Source organism: Oncorhynchus masou, unplaced genomic scaffold (assembly GCF_036934945.1).
Source record: "Oncorhynchus masou masou isolate Uvic2021 unplaced genomic scaffold, UVic_Omas_1.1 unplaced_scaffold_10309, whole genome shotgun sequence".
Taxonomy (NCBI): domain Eukaryota; kingdom Metazoa; phylum Chordata; class Actinopteri; order Salmoniformes; family Salmonidae; genus Oncorhynchus; species Oncorhynchus masou.
Genome location: NW_027000004.1, coordinates 2,501 through 9,297, shown reverse-complemented (window position 1 = coordinate 9,297; position 6,797 = coordinate 2,501). Strand labels below are relative to the sequence as shown.

The window sequence follows — 6,797 nt, the reverse complement described above, 5'->3', positions numbered from 1 at the left end:
TCTCTCTCTCTCTCTCTCTCTCTCTCTCTCTCTCTCTCCCCTCTCCCTCTCAACTCTCTCTTCTCTCTCTCCCCTCTCTCTCTTTCTCTTTCTCTCTCTCTCTCTCTCTCTTCCCCCTCTCTCTCTCCCTCTCTCTCTCACTCTGTCTCTCTTCTCTCTCCCCCCGTCTCTCTCTCTCTTCCCCCCTCTCTCTCCCCCCCCCTCTCTCTCTCTCTCTCTCTAACTCTCTCTCACTTTCTCCCCCTCTCTCCCCTCTCTCCCCCTCTCTTCTCTCTCTCTCTCTCTCTCTCTTCCCCCTCTCTCTCTCTCACTCCTCCCCCCTCTCTCTCTCTTCCCCCTCTCTCTCTTCCCCCTCTCTCTCTCTCTCTCTCTCTCTTCCCCCTCTCTCTCTCACTCATCCCCCCTCTCTCTCTCTTCCCCTCTCTCTTCCCCTCTCTCTCTCTCTCTCTCTTCCCCTCTCTCTCTCCCTCTCTCTCTCACTCTGTCTCTCTTCCCCCTCACCACTCTCTCTCTCCCCCTCTCTCTCTCTCGCTCTTCCCCCTCTCTCTCTCTCTCTAACTCTCTCTCTCACTTTCTTCCCCCTCTCTCTCTCTCTCCTCTCTCCCCCTCTCTCTCCCTCTCTCTCATCTCTCTCTCTCTTCCCCTCTCTCTCTCTCTCTTTCTTCCCCCTCTCTCTCTCACTCTCTTCCCCTCTCTCACTCTCTCTCTCTCACCATCCTGCTTCCCTTTCTTCTTGCTTTTCTGCTCTTCCTCTCGTCTGGTTGAGGATGCAACCTGAGCCTCAGCAGCCTGCTGCAGGCGTCCCATGAAGCGCTCCACGTCATCAAAACAGTGGTTTAGGATCTCCTGAAGGAAGAACACATCCCAGCTAAACCAGACACATCAATGCATTGGTCTGATGAGAGCAGCCATGCACACACACACAAAGAATCATACACACACACACACACACACACACACACACACGCACACACCGCACATCGCACATACGCACACACACACACACACACACACACACACAGCACACACACTGCACATCGCACCCGCACACACACACACACACACACACACACACACACACACACACACACACACACACACACACACACACACACAAAGATACACAGATACACACACGCACAAACACAAAGACACACGCACACACACACGCACGCACACAAGCGCACACACACTTACATGCACACACACACAAAGACACACACACAAAGACACACAAGCACATGCACACACACACATACACACACACGCACATGCACACAGACACACATGCACACAAACACACACAAGCACGCAAACACACACGCACACATGCACACACACACACAAAGACACACAAGCACACACACAAAGACACTCACACACAAAGACACTCACAGACAAAGACACTCACACACATGCACACACACATTTGCAAACATACTGTATGAACACACAAATACAGATACATACCACCTCTCTCTCTGCATGTCCTCGAGATGTGTATTTTGGCTCACTACTTGCCCCATTCACTGACGAGGGATAGAACATAGATGTCAGTTTAAACAACACACACACACACATGCACGCACACACACACATACAGTGCACACACATACACACACCTTTGAACCCCTTTGCGTAGCCATGCGAAGGAAGTTGACCATCATGGGGCATGACTCTAACACCTGATGGCTTCCTAGAACGTACTGGGGGTGGTGTCCCAGACATCTGAGGGAGGGAGGGGAGGAGGGAGGGGAGGGAGGGAGGGAGGGAGGGAGGGAGGGAGGGAGGAGGGAGGGGGAGGGAGGGAGGGGAGGGAGGGAGGGAGGGAGGGAGAGTGAGAGTGAGAGAGTGTGTGTATGTGTTTAAAAATATATATATATTTCACCTTTATTTAACCAGGTAGGCTAGTTGAGAACAAGTTCTCATTTACAATTGCGACCTGGCCAAGATAAAACAAAGCAGTTCGACAGGTACAACAACACAGAGTTACACATGGAGTAAAACAAACATACAGTCAATAATACAGTAGAAAAATAAGTCTATATACAATGTGAGCAAATGAGGTGAGATAAGGGAGGTAAAGGCAAAAAAAGACCATGGTGGCAAAGTAAATACAATATAGCAAGTAAAACACTGGAAGGGTAGATTTGCAGTGGAAGAATGTGCAAAGTAGAAATAAAAATAATGGGGTAGACAGCATCCAATTTATTGAGTAGGGTATTGGAGGCTATTTTGAAAATGACATCGCCGTAGTCGAGGATCGGTAGGATGGTCAGTTTTACAAGGGTATGTTTGGCAGCATGAGTGAAGGATGCTTTCTTGCGATATAGGAAGCCAATTCTAGATTTAACTTTGGATTGGAGATGTTTGATGTGAGTCTGGAAGGAGAGTTTACAGTCTAACCACACACCTAGGTATTTGTAGTTGTCCACATATTCTAAGTCAGAACCTTCCAGAGTAGTGATGTTGGACGGGCGGGCAGGTGCAGGCAGCGATCGGTTGAAGAGCATGCATTTAGTTTTACTTGTATTTAAGAGCAATTGGAGGCCACGGAAGGAGAGTTGTATGGCATTGAAGCTCGTCTGGAGGGTTGTTAACACATACAGAATGGTGTCATTTGCGTAGAGGTGGATGAGAGACTCACCAGCAGCAAGAGCGACATCATTGAAATATACAGAGAAGCGAGTCGGTCCAAGAATTGAACCCTGTGGCACCCCCATGGAGACTGCCAGAGGCCCGGACAACAGGCCCTCCGATTTTACACACTGAACTCTATCAGAGAAGTAGTTGGTGAACCAGGCGAGGAAATCATTTGAGAAACCAAGGCTATCGAGTCTGCCGATGAGGATGTGGTGATTGACAGAGTCGAAAGCCTTGGGCAGGTCAATGAATACGTGTAATGGTGATGCCATAAATAAGTATTTTTGTTATATTCCTTAAGACGTCAGCATGCTTCAGTTCGTCTTGCGGCTAGTCCGAGTGTGCTTGCATACTTCCTTAAAATACTTTCGCTTGAAAAACGAGAAAAAAAGCATCAATAGTACTGTTTGTCCATTTTGAGACCCTGTAGCCAGAATTCACTTCCTCAAAATAGTAATCTGTTAATTTTGACGTTTTTGCAGAGGAGATCTTAGTCATGCAATTTTACATATCAATAAATTAGTCTAGCGACCAGGTATCTCATTTAAATTTTATCTACTCCCCATGGCAAAATATGCAGAATTGCAGGAAATGAACTAAAAACATATAATATATTGATGTTGGCAGACCTAAGAGCAACTGTGGTCCCTCATGATGAGTTCAGTTTTTTTGTGGCCCCACCCCCATCAGTTACCCATCCCTGATCTACACTGATCCACTTCCTTCAGATCTGTAATGGCTCAACAGGTAGGGACTAGGATTTAGATTAGGACAGAGATTCAATCAGGAGGTAGGGACTAGGATTTAGATTAGGATAGAGATTAAATCAGGAGGTAGGGACTAGGATTTAGATTAGGACAGAGATTAAATCAGGAGGTAGGGACTAGGATTTAGATTAGGACAGATATTAAATCAGGAGGTAGGGACTAGGATTTAGATTAGGACAGATATTAAATCAGGAGGTAGGGACTAGGATTTAGATTAGGACAGAGATTAAATCAGGAGGTAGGGACTAGGATTTAGATTAGGACAGATATTAAATCAGGAGGTAGGGACTAGGATTTAGATTAGGACAGATATTAAATCAGGAGGAAGGGACTAGCACTTAGATTTGGACAGAGATTAAATCAGGAGGTAGGGACTAGGATTTAGATTAGGACAGAGATTCAATCAGGAGGTAGGGACTAGCACTTAGATTAGGACAGAGATTCAATCAAGACGTAGGGACTAGCACTTAGATTAGGACAGAGATTAAATCAGGAGGTGGGAATAGGATTTAGATTAGGACAGAGATTCAATCAGGAGGTAGGGACTAGCACTTAGATTAGGACAGAGATTAAATCAAGACGTAGGGACTAGCACTTAGATTAGGACAGAGATTAAATCAGGAGGTAGGGACTAGCACTTAGATTAGGACAGAGATTCAATCAGGAGGTAGGGACTAGCACTTAGATTAGGACAGAGATTAAATCAGGAGGTGGGAATAGGATTTAGATTAGGACAGAGATTCAATCAGGAGGTAGGGACTAGCACTTAGATTAGGACAGAGATTAAATCAAGACGTAGGGACTAGCACTTAGATTAGGACAGAGATTAAATCAGGAGGTAGGGACTAGCACTTAGATTAGGACAGAGATTCAATCAGGAGGTGGGACTAGGATTTAGATTAGGACAGAGATTCAATCAGGAGGTAGGGACTAGGATTTAGATTAGGACAGAGATTAAATCAGGTGGAAGGGACTAGCACTTAGATTAGGACAGAGATTAAATCAGGAGGTGGGAATAGGATTTAGATTAGGACAGAGATTCAATCAGGAGGTAGGGACTAGGATTTAGATTAGGACAGAGATTCAATCAGGAGGTAGGGACTAGGATTTAGATTAGGACAGAGATTCAATCAGGAGGTAGGGACTAGGATTTAGATTAGGACAGAGATTAAATCAGGTGGAAGGGACTAGCACTTAGATTAGGACAGAGATTAAATCAGGAGGTAGGGACTAGGATTTAGATTAGGACAGAGATTCAATCAGGAGGTAGGGACTAGCACTTAGATTAGGACAGAGATTCAATCAGGAGGTAGGGACTAGCACTTAGATTAGGACAGAGATTAAATCAGGAGGTGGGAATAGGATTTAGATTAGGACAGAGATTAAATCAGGAGGTGGGAATAGGATTTAGATTAGGACAGAGATTCAATCAGGAGGTAGGGACTAGGATTTAGATTAGGACAGAGATTAAATCAGGTGGAAGGGACTAGCACTTAGATTAGGACAGAGATTCAATCGGAGGCAGGTTGTAGCGCATTTGACATTAACCTTTGGTGACTAGAACTTGCAACCCCCCAAAAATTCCCAACTTTATGCAAACGTCAGCACTTCAACTGTGAAATAACTAAATAGAGGAGGGAAGCTCTCACTAGCAAGCTTTGACATAGACTACCACCATGTGATTCAGAAGACAGTACAACCATAGACTACCACCATGTGATTCAGAAGACAGTACAACCATAGACTACCACCATGTGATTCAGAAGACAGTACAACCATAGACTGCCACCATGTGATTCAGAAGGTACTGTACAACCACGGGGGGGATTTCACCAACAGGGGACAGCAGTGTAACTGCCCAGTCAGATCTCACCATCAGTGGGCAGCAGTGTAACTGCCCCGTCAGATCTCACCAACAGGGGGCAGCAGTGTAACTGCCCAGTCAGATCTCACCAACAGGGGGCAGCAGTGTAACTGCCCCGTCAGATCTCACCAACAGGGGACAGCAGTGTAACTGCCCAGTCAGATCTCACCAACAGGGGGCAGCAGTGTAACTGCCCAGTCAGATCTCACCAACAGGGGGCAGCAGTGTAACTGCCCCGTCAGATCTCACCAACAGGGGGCAGCAGTGTAACTGCCCAGTCAGATCTCACCAACAGGGGACAGCAGTGTAACTGCCCCGTCAGATCTCGCCAACAGGGGACAGCAGTGTAACTGCCCCGTCAGATCTCACCAACAGGGGGCAGCAGTGTAACTGCCCAGTCAGATCTCACCAACAGGGGGCAGCAGTGTAACTGCCCCGTCAGATCTCACCAACAGGACAGCAGTGTAACTGCCCAGTCAGATCTCACCAACAGGGGGCAGCAGTGTAACTGCTCCAGTCAGATCTCACCAACAGGGGCAGTGCACTGCCCCGTGAATCTCACCAACAGGGGGCAGCAGTGTAACTGCCCAGTCAGATCTCACCAACGAATCGCCAACAGGGGACAGCAGTAACTGCCCCGTCAGATCTCACCAACAGGGGGCCAGTCAGATCTCACCAACAGGGGGCAGCAGTGTAACTCACCAACAGGGGACAGCAGTGTTGTCAGATCTCACCAACAGGGGGCAGCAGTGTAACTGCCCAGATCTACAGCAGGGGCAGCAGTGTAACTGCCCCGTCAAGATCTCACCAACAGGGGGCAGCAGTGTAACTGCCCAGTCGAACAGGGGGCAGCAGGTGCCTTGTCAGATCTGACGATCACCCGGGATCGAGGGTCACTGCACTGAGATGCAGTGCCTTAGACCTCTGCGCCACTATTATCAGTTGATAGAAACATGCTGTGTGAAATTAAATATGTGTCACTCCAGTCCTGAATAGCTACTGGACATGTGTGTTCGTTCCAGCCCAGCAGTAATACACTTCATTTAACTCATTGTGGTCCATATTGAAGACCATGTTTCATTAACTGAAAACGGTGGAAGATGGAGATCCCTCTACTACCTGTACTGTAAAAATAAATAATACAACAACAAAAAACAGGAAGAGGCCTGAGGTGTGCGTCACATTGTCACATTCCTTCAGCTGACAGTGAGAATGCTGTTTAGCATTCCAATGTGTGTGCGTGTGTGTGTGTCTGTGTGTGGGTCACTGACAGATTCAGTGCAATGACATCATAGACCAAATCCATAATCCAAGTTATTTTCCTGATTTTGACTTCTTCTATTGAAATCCATAAGGCTGATTTAAAAAATGTATTTTAAAGAAAACCATCAAAATATGTTTCTTAATTCTGATCGGACAGTCTGCCTCTAAAGGGCAATTCGTCAAGATACCCTGCTCCTTTTAACAATGTATTGACTTTAACTCACATGTCAAACTCATTACACGGAGGGACAAGTATTTTT

At 46.5% G+C, this 6,797-nt stretch overlaps 1 long non-coding RNA gene across 1 annotated transcript in view; it reads right to left on the bottom strand.

Moving 5' to 3' along the window:
* Positions 1-760: 760 nt before the first annotated feature.
* LOC135528769 (uncharacterized) overlaps positions 761-6,797 on the bottom strand; it is a 6,776-nt gene continuing 739 nt past the window's right edge. The window contains exons 2-4 of the long non-coding RNA XR_010453579.1: positions 1,623-1,728; positions 1,471-1,529; positions 761-846 (exon numbers count right to left, since the gene is read on the bottom strand). This is a non-coding gene — a long non-coding RNA (uncharacterized LOC135528769). The remainder of the gene's footprint in view (positions 847-1,470; positions 1,530-1,622; positions 1,729-6,797) is intronic.